The 14,299-nt window shown below is 39.3% G+C and overlaps 1 long non-coding RNA gene across 1 annotated transcript; it reads right to left on the bottom strand.

Annotated features, from left to right (window-relative positions):
- Positions 1-788: 788 nt before the first annotated feature.
- Positions 789-7,460, bottom strand: LOC116560001. The gene is made up of 3 exons (XR_004272731.1): positions 4,410-7,460; positions 3,936-4,112; positions 789-3,002 (listed from the first exon to the last, which is right to left on the bottom strand). It is a non-coding gene; the product is annotated as an uncharacterized LOC116560001 (long non-coding RNA).
- Positions 7,461-14,299: the final 6,839 nt, after the last annotated feature.

The following is a 14,299-nucleotide window of genomic DNA, read 5'->3' on the forward strand; positions in this document are numbered from 1 at the left end:
GCATTCAAATTCCACCTCTAAGTGTTTTACTTTAGACTAGTTACTTAACCTCTCTGAATTATCTATGAATTGATGGTGAGCGGAGTGATGATACAGGTAGAGACAATATATATGTGCCTAGCACACAGTTCGCACTTGACAAAGTCCTGGAAACACCATCATTAGTCAATTTAAAAGGCTAATGCTGAAACTCATTCTTTTTCTAAACCCTCTGTGAATCTTAATAAAAAGAGAAGGAAGTCCTGGCTGGTGAGTTAGCATATATATGGAACTTGCTTGATATGACACGGTGAACCATAAGAGACTTACCGCCATAGTGTAGGGAAAAATCATTAGCTATTTAGGCATCTAATCCTTAGAACGGGCATAGAAGGTAGGAGGAGGAGAGAATATCAGCAGGTTTGGAGATGAGCCTGCAAAGAGCAGGTAAAGAAACCTGAGAGTGAACTGCCTTGTGAACTGGGCTAACCACACTGACTTGTCTGTGTCCGTCTCTGCTGCTAGCTCAAGAGCAACTTAGGATGCTGGGACTGTGCCTCCTGTATCCCCTGTTGGCCACCATACCTAACACAGACCTTTAAACATGGTGCTCAGTAAAGTGTCAGGGGAGAGGAAGAAAGAATGAAAAGGTGAGCAGGAGAAACTGGAGAGAAAGACAGAGGAAAGAAACGGGCAGATGAGAAGCAAGAAGAGGTCAGGAGGAGGAGGAGGAGGAGTTGCTTACTCTCTCAAATGGGAACCAGAAACTTCTACTCTGTAAAGGCTGCTCACATCTATGTTTCGTGATTTTTTTTTAAACTTTTTTCTCATTTAATTGGCAACAGTTCTTTGGTTCAACCAAACTAAGACCAAGAAAGCTCTGCATAGTTGGAAGTATTGGAAGAAGAGTTATTGGATGGTGACGGCAGCTACACCCGTTCCCAAGGGTGGGCCGGGACAGCGAGATGGGAGAACCAGACAGCCATCCCATTAAATGTCCCTCTGTGATGGCTAATCCTTCCCACTAACTCACACCAACCAATCTAATTCCAGCCTGTTTACGTGAAGGGCACAACCAGATCTTACTTATTTCTCCACGTAATCGCTCTGAAAGTTGTTTCTGAGCTTCAGTCTTTTTGGCTACACTCAGTGGATTCTGAGATCCTGAGTTCTTCCCTTTCAGCTCCATTTCATACATAGCTGTAAAACCTTTTGCTGCTATCCTCCCTGCCTCAGAACCTTCATTAAGTCCTTTGTCCTGGCTTCCTTACCTGTCGCACAAAATTTAAGTTGGGGAGATTCGTTTTGATCCTAGTACTAAAGAAGCTATGGCCAAAGGTCAAATACCAGAAAAAGCTTATACATTCCTGAACGCGCAAGCCTTAGAGCATGAAAAGAATTCTAACAATGACTTAGCACAACCCTCTTATTTTACGGAGGAGATTATTAAGGCCCGGAAAGATCAAGTTTGCATTGAACAACAACAAAAAAGTATGGCCACAGAATGATTTTAAATCTTAGGCAATCATCTTGAAAATGCTTGTTTGTATTTCCAGAAGTCAGGCAAGAATGCAGATTACATCACACAACCATCACCCTCCTGGAGGAGGCTGAAAAACCCCAAGCTCTTGAATTTCTCTTCTTCTAATTGCCAGTCCCTTTCCCACTGAAGTGTGTATCCTAATCCTTAGCCCGAATTCGCATCTCTTTCTTTTGTCAACTGAATGTTGAGGACAGGCCTGAGAAAGATCTCAGCCAGCGTGTGTCGTATGGAAGTGAGATACAAGAATTCTGGAGACAGATAGGGCTGGAGTTCTAGCTCTCAGCTGCCCCTAGCCCTTACTTTGGGTAAGTTTCTTAACCCCTCTAAACCTCAGTTTTGTAGCTGGAAAAATGAGGACAATACTAGGTCCTACTCTCTAGAGTTTTAGAGAGGGTGAGGTGAGCAACCCTGATCCAGACTTCTGCTGTAACCACAAAGGCCGTTGTTTGTGATATGTGGCACAGCCTAGTTTTCTCATTTCCCACAGTGAGTTTCTTCCTGGATGGGAGAGATCTGGTCTCTTCTCCTGACCAATGACTTCAGCGAGGACTGCCTCAGTCCATCAGAGATGTTCTAACAACATTAAACCTCAAAAGAGAAGAAATTAGGGTCTCAATCACTTTTACTCCCATAAGTTTCTTAGCACCTTGTGGAAATACGCTTTCACTGTCCCCACCCTACATGCACCAACCGGCAACCTCATATGCCAGCAGCATAGAGGGGCTGTCATTGTCTGGCCAAATAAAATATTATTCTGCTGCATAATTCATCTTTATTTCATGTGCTTTCTTCACCTTTATGCCATATTTTCCTGTAGCGTGGATCACAAGTATTTGATCTTTCATGTTCAGTCACGTATTCTTTTGTTTAAGCATTTGTTACCATAAGCATTTTTATATTGCTGCATAAATAGGCATGCCTGTTACTATACATTCATATTTCTGAAAAGAGCCAAATATTCTCCCCAGGAAAAGATCTGATTCAAGCTGATCTGATATCTCCAACACCAGAACCACACTTTTCAAAAGCAGTTATTCTGTGAGTGTTCCCACATTCCTTCTTATTGGGCAACCAACCCCATCAAAATGATAATACCATTTATTATGTTACTATTGTGTCCCAAGCATTTTTCAAGTGTTACTTTATGTATTCCTCAAATAATCTTAATTTTAAGAGACCAGCACTGTTATTCCTATTTTTCAGATAAGGAAACTGAGGTACAATGGGGTAATGTCATCGGCAAACTGTCACTCAGCTAGCAGATCATGGAGCCAGGATTCAAAACAAATCTATATGGAAATGTCAGAGGCATTTGAACCAGAGCAACTCCATCTTGAATAGGAGCTGGGTAAAATCAGGCTGAGACTTACCGGGCAGCAGCATTTCCGGATGGTTAGGCATTCCAAGTCACAGGACGAGATGAGGGTCAGATCATAAACATCTTGCTGATAAAACAGCTGCAGTAGAAGCTGGCTAAAACCTACCAAAACCAAGATGGTGATGAGGGTAACCTCTGGTCATCCTCACGGCTACACTCCCACCACTGCCATGACAGTTTACAAATGCCATGGCAAAGTCTGGAAGTTACCCTCATGGTCTAAAAAGGGGAAGGCATAACAATCCACTCCTGTTTAGCATATCATCAAGAAATAACCATAAAAATGGGCCCAGCAGCCCTCAGGGCTGCTCTGTCTACGGAGTAGCCATTCATTTATTCCTCTACTTTCTTAATAAACTTGCTTTCACTTTACTCTGTGGATTCACCCTGAATTCCTTCTTGCAGGAGATCCAAGAACCCTCTCTTGGGGTCTGGATCAGGACCCCTTTCTGGTATCAATTCTATAACTCATGCCTACATCATCTTAATTTATACAATTCTCCATAAATGAAATATAAGCCAATGGCATAAAATGTGTATTAGTCCGTTCCCACACTGCTATAAAGAACTACCTAAGACTGGGTAATTTATGAGGAAAATAGATTTAATTGTCCCACAGTTCTACAGGCTGTACAGGAAGCATGGCTGTGACGTCTCAGGAAATGTACAGTCATGGTGGAAGGCAAACAGAAAGCAAGCACGTCTTACACGGTGAAGCAGGAGAGGCAATAAGGAAGGGGGAAGTGCCACACACTTTTAAACCGTCAGATCTCATGAGAACTCACGATCACAAGAACAGCGAGGGAGAAATCTGCCCCCTTGCATGATGCAATCATCTCCCATCAGGCCTTTCCCAAACATTGGGGATTACAATTCAACATGAGATCTGGGTGGGGACACAGACCCAAACCGTATCAAAAGGCCACTGTGGCAGAAAGTTTTAGCCTATGACTCAGAAACTCAACAGCTGTTTGGTGGCAGAGACGGTGCATGGCAAAAGCCCAAGGAAGTGAGTTATGTTTAGGGGGCACTCACCAATGCCATGGGCTGCTGAGGAAACACCGCTGTTTGGCTTCCCGCATTGTTAGAGCCCTTATTGTTCCCTCACTGACAAGTCAGCCCAGTATTAGGGAGATCCACAGAGGGGCAGAAGTCTTGAAAACTTTCCATGAGACATGGCACGTCGTAGTCTGTGTTAAATCTAGTCACAAGCTGAAAAAGCATGTATAAAATACAAATATTATCAACATGATTTTAACTCAGAGGCTGTAACATTTTAAAGGAAAATTTTTAAAAGAAAATAAGTAATATATATACATGTATGTATGTAGATAGAATTTATATATACATTATAAATATCTACAAATGAGGAATATACGTGTGTATACATACATGTACATATATCCCCCCTCACATTAAAAAGCACCTGTCAAGATTAGATAATCTATTTATGTTAGACATGACAAATGCATTACCAATGATAGCATTAGAAGCACCTGAACTTTGTACCAGTTATCTGGGCAGCTACACCAGAGAACTTGTGATCTCAATAAGCCAGAGTTCCTGGGAGAAGGGCCTCACGGCAGTCAGGAGACTCGCTGGTCCAGGCAGCAGATACTGGAGCAGTAGTGCCGTCTTCACAAGGATGTTTATCCAGGAATCCATCTGGCATTACGACAGAAGCTACTGAATTTCTTTAGGGCACTCTGGACATGGCTTCCTCTGTACCTGGAGAATGTAAGCAATAATAACAGGTGGCTACAGCTGAAAAGAGCATCCCCCAGAATTCCTGGGCACTGCGCTTCCCTTGTTCCTGTTTACGAAACCAGATTTCCGATTAACTTCAGCCCATCTTCAACCCCTGGCTCCTGTTTCTTGCCTTTGTTTTCTTTAATGAGGCTTTATGCTCAAGTCTGTGTCCAATCTTCAGTCCCATGAGCACAGACGCTTTCTCTGAGCCAGCTCTATCCCTGGATCTTGGTTCTAGCCTGGCCTTGCCTTTGTTCTCAGCTCTGCTCTATACCCTCCTAGCATCCCACCCTCTCCAATATGCCCACCTTCCACCAACCTCACATCTATCTCCCTATCCCTTCCCCAGGACTTGGGCTCATGCCTGCCCACATCTGATGTGAGCTCCTAGTTCCTGTTCAGCTGAAGCTGGCTCAGCTCCCTACCCAGCTGTGTGACAGCCAGAGGGCTGCCAAGTCTCAAGGTAAGGCCCCAGAAGAGCCGAGGAACCATTCTTCTTCCAAAATTCTTACAAAATACATAAGGGAGTCCCAATAGCCTTGCCAGAGTCAAAGAGAATTCACATCTCTACAGCCAGCTCTCTAAATCTCTGTTCTTCATCCCACCACATTGTACACACAGCCAGAGAAAGCAAGGGCTTCCCTTAGCAATCCAGACTGACCCTGCACCCCCAATCTCAGTCACTAACCCTAAAAGCCATAATGTCTTCAAATTTTTAATGGTACAGGTTCACAATGAATGGAAAGGTGATGGCGTTATATTTAAATGTCAAATAAACGTGCCGTATTTCTCTTACTGAGAACTATTGAGGATTGAGGTGATATCATTGATTAAAATTTATACCAGAAACAACGCTAGTTTCTGAAAACGTAGTTCTACTGGAAGTAAAGTATATGCTTAAAAAAGAAAAAGAAAAAAGAAAAGAGGAAGGGAAGGGAGAAGAGGGGAAGAAAAAGAAAGTGACAGGTCTTGGAGCAGCAAAACCTACTAGGAAAGCTTGGAGAATTTTTCCCTCATTATACAATTAACACACGGAGATTAATAAAAAATTTTGAAAAAAAAACAGAGGCAATTTTTAAAACTACTCCACCACCACAATACATTTGAATTTTATGTTTTCTTCATCTTTATGCTATATCTGTCTTATAATATAAATCATAAGTATTTCATTTTATTGTATACTCAAATATGAATTTTTTATTATTTTATAAGCATATGATGTTTACATAATCATTATGATCGTTATTTGAATGGTTGCATCCTATTCCACAGATTCCAAAGACTGATCAAACGGTTTTACCTACTGGTTACCAATTACCTAGCTAATAAATTGGATATTTAGGTTGTTTCTAATACTTTCCTGTTTTAAGTAACACTGCTAGTAATAACTTTAGACAATTTTTCAACATTTAGAATGTTGTTTTAGGCTACGTGGATTAATGAGAAAGGGTATAAACACTTTGATGGTGCCTAATCTACGTTCCTAAATATCTTTCAGAATGAATGAATTTTAACAAACTTACAGAAAAAAAGTTTGATTTTATTGGACTCTCAAAATTAACATTGACATTTAAAAATTATTTTTACTCAAATAACTCATTTTTACTTTAAGTTAGCTTTCTTTGATTTGTATAGAGAATGAAAAAAAATCATACTTTAATTCTTGTGTATAATTTAAATGCTGTTGTAGGCAGAGAGAGCACTAAAGGAATCGCAGACACTTACCACAGGATTGCTTCCCTAAATGTTAAATAGATTTTACCAAAAGTTAAAATTCGGAATGTTCTTCAGTTTGAAAACCCGAGATCTGAATTATCGTTCTTGCTTCTCTATTTAATTTAGCATCATTTTATAAAGTGCTGGTTGATCTTGAAAGTGTTATATTTGATATTTTTTTTGTAGCAGAAGGAGAAAGAATAATATATTAGAAGCACCACCATTGTAGATTTGTAACAATGGGCTTGTCTTACAGGAGGGTGAGTGAGGCAACTTATATCTCATCACTCTGGTCTTATAATCAATATTCACTTTGAGGCATTCGTTTTACTGTATCTTTTGCCTCCCTCTCCATGTATAAAGTGTTTACTTATATGGTTTCCTTTAAAATAAAAAAATTTTTAAAATTATTCTGAGAATAGGCACTTGCCACCCAAAGTCAGTCACTTGGCAATAGTAAAGAACAGGAGATGCTGAGGGAGAGAGTGAGAGAAAGGATCAGAGAGAGGCGGGCTTACCAACAGAGCTACACAGAATTATCAGGACATATGAACGACGAGAAGATGCATTTCTAAAATTTTGCCTTAAAGAATATGAAACATCAATAGTAAGGGCTGGAAGTAATCGGCAGTGCCCTTGAGCAGGTAAAGAGAAGGGAGGGGGAGAGGGCAAGGAAAATGGAAGGCTCAGATAAACAGTAGCCACTCCATGTTCCTGTAATTAATTGCAAGCCAACCAGAATCTCAACCACACACCTTGAGCCAAGTAAAGTAACAAAGTGTACGCAATGTCCTAAACCTCCTGTGAACCTCTGGTGAGGCCGGGGCTTAGTGCTTTCCCAAAATGATCTGTAGATGCACAGAAGCAACACATGCAACCTTCTGTCAACAAATAGAGCCATGAAAACAGCACCGGCCTTTATGCCCACTGGCCTATGTTCTCGAAAAAGTCAACGAGGAACTAAAAGCAAACAAGCACCATGCCAAAAAAAATTAAGTAACAGGCTTTTGACACATTTTATGACTTCCCGTATTTTGTATGTTTTTAAGAGAGGAATTTATGCTTGTTCATTAAAAAATGATTCATTGTTTTCCAACAATAAAATTTTTTTAAAATGTGGTATATTCATTTAATGGAATATTTAAAATCTTTAAAATACATAATGACATGGGAAGATTTTTTTATGCATTTTCAAGTAAAAAAGAACTATTATAAACCAGCGGAAATTGTTATATTACATTTTTTAAATGGGTAAAACCATGAGGCTCATACAGATAGAAAATAAACACATGTCAAAAATTTTATGTAACTCATTATTAGTTAGTAAATGAGAGAAACAAGCATAGGTTACAACCAATTCAAAGGAGAAATTAAAGAACTGAAAATTTACATGGAACAAATGAATGTTGAAATAAATTTACAAATGAACACAAAACTGGCTTTTTCCTGGGGATGCAGAGGGAGATTGTGTCTCCAATGGACAGAGTCATTTGAAGGTCCAGAGACAAGAAATATTTGCATTTGCGGTAATTTGTCAGTAATCCACAAATTACAGAGATGAAAATAACCTAATGAAAGACAAAGTCCACATCCCTATAGCAGTGTTTCTCAATCTTTTTTAGATTATTGCCTGCCTAAGAATATTTTTTTCAGATATTTTAACCTAATCTCCCCTACTTGGTGTCCTCAAAATTAAATACTAAGCTATAAGATTTTGTTGGGTAGAGTTGAACTTTGGAGGGCCACAAACCGTTATAATTGCTGTGATGCTTTTCTGCCCCTCAGATCAAATTTTTGTCCCCTTTGGGGCAATTGAAAGTCCATGTTGTTTAGGACAGACAATCCCCAGAGTCCACTGGAAGGAATGTCTAGTGATCTCTGTAGCCTGTTGCAGAGTTTTAAATTACCTTCACAATACATTACAATGATGTCATTCTTTAAAGCCACTATATATGTGTGTGTTGGCCGGGCGGTAGGAGGGGAGGGGGTAGGTGTTAAAGTGTATAGCAGGAATCCACAAACTACAGCTTACAGGCAGAATCCAATCTGCCCATTTTGTAAACATAGCTTTATTGGTGACACACAGCCACACACACCGTTTCTAATTGTCTCCTGTGTTCTGTGGCTGCTTTCACACCCCAACAGCAGACTTGAGCGGTTGCGACAGAGGCCAGAGGATCCACAGGCCTCAGATATTTATTATTTGTCCATTGACAGAAAATGTTTGCCAATCTCTGGTTTATACTAATCTGTTGATATATATTATCTCTAGTTAATAAGAAAATAAATTAAAAATAAAATCTGTTTTCTATAAATGTTTTACTAATTCATGACACAAAAACTCAAAATTGTTACTCATCAATTGTATGCACAGCACTCGAAGGATAGAATTATACAACACGGGTCCTGCCCTGTAAAAAGCTTCTAATTTCATGTTGCTGGGATAAAGTGATATGTTCGCTTCCAGAGTTGCATTCTTTCGCTGAAGTAAACTAAAAATAGAAGTCGATGGGGACTACTAGAGGGAAAAGATAATATTTGTAGATATGACCCAGGTCAGTGTCAACTTCTAGGTTAGACTTTGGCCTTCTCAGTCTTAAATAATAAAGGAAAATCAGATTTAATAGTTCATCATGACTGAAGTATGTGCTTCAAATTATTATAAAAATAATAAAGTGTGTGCTTGTTCTCAACTTCTAGAGAACAGTATTTTCTCTCCATTCAGATTTTACACTCATTGAGGTCATGAAATTCAAAGTTACCCTAAAAACCACTGAGAAGATGTCTTCTAGATAGGTAATATTTCAAGACTTAGGCTGCCCTGATTCACATAAATTTCTAATCTTTTCCTGTCCACATTTCAAGATATCATTGCTTAACAGAGCATCTCAAAGTATGTGTGGCATTCTTTTCTGTTCATTCTCTCCAGCTTCCAGAAGCTTACTTTCCCAGGGACTTAACCTTGCATGGGTCTCTTTAATACATGAATGACAATATCTTTGTTCCCATTATAATAGAATTCAACCAGCCACCTTGTATATACAAGAAGCTTGTATATCTAAAACCCTCAAAACCCAGATTTTTCTCATTGCTTAATTCTAGAAATTTGAGAACAGTGTCCTCCAAACCAACATATTTACAGAATAAGAATTTTACCTATTTGTAAGATTAAAAAGTAAATAGATAAATGAATGAGTCTTGGGGGATCAAAAGAATTAAATTTTTTGATTGAAAATTCTCCAGGAAGTAACTATGAAATCACCATTAAATCCAAATCAACTCAATAATTGGTCTGGACCTAATATATCAGCCTTTCCCAACCATGTTGTCATAAAACACTAATGTGCTCCAGTCAATTGTGTTGTGTCTCCAGTAATCTGTCTCTAATCAAGACGAAAGTACTGAAGTTTCCAAGTTACTTACTACTGTCAGAAATGAAAAATGATTCAAGAGGACCCCTATACTAACCATTCTCACTCACTTACCTTCTAATACATGTTACTGAATGAGCAAGAAAGAAGACATGAAGGTCAATAATACTCTTATAGAGGTGCCTGGCATGTGAACAATATCTGTCATTTATATCATGGTGAACAAACGAGGTTCAAACTTACAGTTGAATGGAAAGAATCAATGGGGAAAGAGAAAAATGGTGGAAGAGGGAAAGACAGAGGATGAGGGGGTGAAGAAGCAAGACAAGAACAACAATTGTGGAATGAGAAAAGAGAAGAGCCCCAGTGGAACAAAGCAAAAAGAATCAAAAACCAGGAGAGAGTGGCTAATGGAAACCACAGGAGCAAAGTCTCTGGAAAAAACACGGTGGAGTGGGCAGCATTAATTCCTGCTGAGAAATTAAGTAACCTTGCTGATGTGAGGCGATCAGATGCCCTTAGGCTGACATTAAAGCTTGAATTTAAGAAAGAGTTAAAGGAGGGGAGCTAGAGCATCTGTAGACTCTCTTCCTTGCGAGGCGTGGCCTTGCTGAAAAAGAGACAGAGAGGGCGGTGTTGAGAGGACAGTACGCGAAGGCAGTCACTTTTAAGAATTGGAGAGACCTGAGTATGTGTAGAGAGGCTCCAAACAAACAAACAAGGAGAGTTTAAAAACTATCTTACAGGGAGGAAATACCCAATGGAACAAGGTTCTATTCCCAGAAAGGGTGGAAGGGGAGAGGATCATGAACAAGGTTTGGCCTTGAACAGGAAAAGACACATCTCTTCCTCATAAACTGGAAAAGGGGAGGTGAGAGGGTATGTATTTGGAGTTCCACTTCTTGTGGACAGAATGCCACAAGATTCACATCCTATAGACCTGAAAAAAGTCATCCATGGAGTGGGAAGAGGACACTGTAGAAAATGAATGGCTGTGTAGAACATGGGAGAGGAAGACGACAAGAAACAGGTAAAATCCGTGCCCCAGCCCCTCACCCCACCCCCAGGGCCCTGTACACATTTTCCAGAAGAAAGGAAGGAGGAGCTAACAAAGGCATTGGAGAGAAAATGGTCACAGTACTGGGAAGAAAGCTGCATTGCAACAGAAGCCATGGGGAGAACACTTAAAGGAAAAACTAAACAGGAAAAGGAAGGAGCTGATCAATGGAAGGCAAAACCGCAAAGAACTTTGAAAGATAATTACAGAGGAAACTTCACTAGACTTGGCAACAAGGAAGTTATTAATAACGAGATTTTCTATAATGGAAAAGATGAGACCAGATCTCATGGAGGGGTAGTGATGAACTGAAGGCAGTTATGGGACCATTCCACCTTTTCAGGAATTTTAGAAGTGAACAATTCTAAATTGTTCTGGGGTAACAGTCTGAGGAGATGGGATACTTCGTATGTGAAAGAAAAGAACACATATTCGTGTGTATGTGGCGGGACTGGGGGTATGTGTTGAGTGCCACTGTAACTCGACAACTCAGCTACCTTACGGAGTTATTGTAAGAATTAAATAAAACACCTTGTCAACTGAAAACCACCATACTAATATGAAGTGTTATTTTCATTATATACGGATTCTCATTTATTGAAGGTACAAAACATGTTTCTTGCCATTCAAAATTCCATTTAGTGTTTTATAGGAATGCAGTCATGAATCAATAAACTTTATCATCAGAGCTCTTTCCTCGTAGCCACTAAAATTCTTGACAGCTCTGAAAGATGAAATCTCCAGACAAATGAAACCAGCAGCTGCCATCTCAGAACCTCAGCAGAGAAAGATGGAAAAATTACATTATGCTGATTTCTATGGTCCTCAGACAACTGCAGGTTATGGGGACAAAATACTGACTTTGGGAATTAGCTTGCTTTTTCATGCTGGCTTTCAGATCTGTTGCTAATTTAGTAAAACCCATATTTCTGCTGGGCAAGACCTAGGAAAGTCTTAGGTCAAGTTTTTAAAGCCAAGCTTTTTATCACACTCTGACAGCTGGGAAAATGATGTCTGGAAAATGCCATTATCAAGAATAAGTGGTGTGTTTTGCTTTGGGCTCTTCGGCCTGAGGTTTTCTGCACATCTGAAAAACCCCAAAGGAGCTAAGCAGTTTGCAGCTAACAGCTAGTAAAGTAATTAAATTGTGTATTTGCCAAAATAAATAAAATTCATTAATTAGTAGGATTGCATATTTTGGCCTAATATTTCAGCCATAAGTTTTTTTTGTAAGAGTAGGTTCTCAAACTAGCAACTCTTGATATGAAATCAGTGGGCCTTTGGAACAGAACAACCTTCCTGTTTTGCTGCTGTTTTATATATTTGCAAGCAAGTAATTTAACCTACCTGAATGTTAATTTCTTCACATAAAATGTAGATAAGAATTACAGTCAGGTGTCCCTTAACGACAAGGGTATGTTCTGAGAAATGCACTGTTAAGCCGTATTTCATCATTGTGTGAACACACACAAACGTAAATGGTATACATAGCCTACTACACACCTAGCCTAGGTGGTCTGTTACCGTATAGATACCGCAGGCAACTGTACACAGTGGTAAGTATTTGTGTACCTAAACAAATATAAACAAAGAAAGGCATAATAAAATACAGTATAAAAGATCAAAAGTGGCACGCCTATGTAGGGCACTGACTATGAATGGAGAGTGCAGGAAGTTGCTCTGGGTAAGTGAGTGAGTGGTGAGTGAATGTGTAGGCCTAGGACATTACTGTACACTACTGCAGACTTTATGAAAACTCTATACTTAGGCTCCACTCAATTTATTTGGAAAAATCTTTCTTCAACAATAAATTGGCCTTAGCTTATTGTGACTTTTTAATTTTACAAACATTGAACAATTTTTAACTTTTTGACTTCGTTGTAATAACACTTAGCTTAAAATACAAACCCACTGTACAGTGGTACAAAAATATTTTCTTTGTTTATATTCTCACTCTGTGTTTTTTCTATTTTTAAAACTTTTTATTTTTTATTTGTTACTTTTAAAACTTGTTTTTGTTAAAAACTAAGACACAGACACATACATTAGCCTAGGCTTACACAGTACTGGGATCATCAAGATGTCACTAGGTGATAAAAATTTTTCAGCTCTACTACAGGCTTATAGGACTGTCCCCTTAAATGCAATCTGTTGTTGACTGAAATGTCACTGTGTGGCCAAATGGCTGCTTTTGTAAAGAGGAATATTTGCACCTTTGTTCAGCGCAGTGAGCACTGGGAGTATCATCCTTGTCTTCATAGAGCTTTGGATGTTCAAAATGCAAGATTACTGAAATAGTGTTTGCAGCTCTTAAACAATGAAAACGTGGCACTCAGAGATTAGCTATAGGTTTTGAAACAGCGCATCTGTGGAAAACGCGGCATTAGAACAGAGGCCACCACAAGTGAGATGGGATACACAATGGACTCCTACTGTAGGTCTCTCTGGGAGAAGGCGAGGACAAGATGGAATGTGGAATCGAGAAGATTGAATGTTATTTTAGTGCATTTGTCATCACCCTGGAAATGCACTGGGTTTTGCAGATTTTGAAAGAGTTTTCATGCTTATTTAAATATTGATTTAAATAATCCATGTCTCTTTACTCCTTTTAGTACAAATCAATATACAGTTTGTTGAAGTTGTATCTTCAGAATCATAAATGAAGATAACTTTATTTCAACCCTTATTAATTTAAGTAAGGCAGCTTCAAGTTGGAAGCCTTACATAAAACGATCAAATGTAATACTTGGCTGTCTCATACGTCTAGTGAATTTCCTGGGCTGTCAACCCCCCAAAAAAAATCTGGTTTGAGCGAAAAGATGTTTAGTAAGGAACGAGGACATTCCTCTATGCCAGTCTTACATAAGAATCACATTGGCAGCAATTCTTCCAAGACATTCTCATCACATGCTGCTATCTGGTAAAGACAGGAACAGTGCAGCAAACTGCAGAAGAGCAATGAGTCACAGGCAGTACCTGCCACATGCCTTATCCTCAAGGTAAATGCATGTCATGAGACAAGGCCACAGAATCCCTAAATAGTCTGAGCCTGTCACTTGGTACCCAAAATAATTATTCAAGAAATAATTGTTTCTAAAGGGACAAATTACCCCATCAGCATAAAATGACACTGTCATGAGACTGTTGGATGTCTTTCTTTTAAATAATCTCGTGGTAATCACTCTGACATGAAAATTATAAATTAAAATGACATCAGTTAAAGGGAGTCAGGAATAGTTTCCTAAATCTCTTCTCGCTTCCAGTCTAGGTTTGAAATACTTCCCACAGAAGGACCGCAGTAGGAGCTGGTAAAGAGAATCCAAGGGAATCAACTATGAGGAAAACTGAAAAGCAAGTGCTTCAGAAAGACCAGAAAGACTGGAGGCTTCCCATGGGGAGAAATCAGGAGAAGCAGCTCCAGTGCTCAGATTTTCATGCACATACCTTCTAGAGAGCCGCGTCCTGTTACAGAGCACATCAAAGGGATGACTGAACATAGAACTTTA

The sequence above is a fragment of the Sapajus apella genome, unplaced genomic scaffold (assembly GCF_009761245.1).
Source record: "Sapajus apella isolate SASKATOON/1434 unplaced genomic scaffold, GSC_monkey_1.0 scaffold25, whole genome shotgun sequence".
NCBI lineage: Eukaryota > Metazoa > Chordata > Mammalia > Primates > Cebidae > Sapajus > Sapajus apella.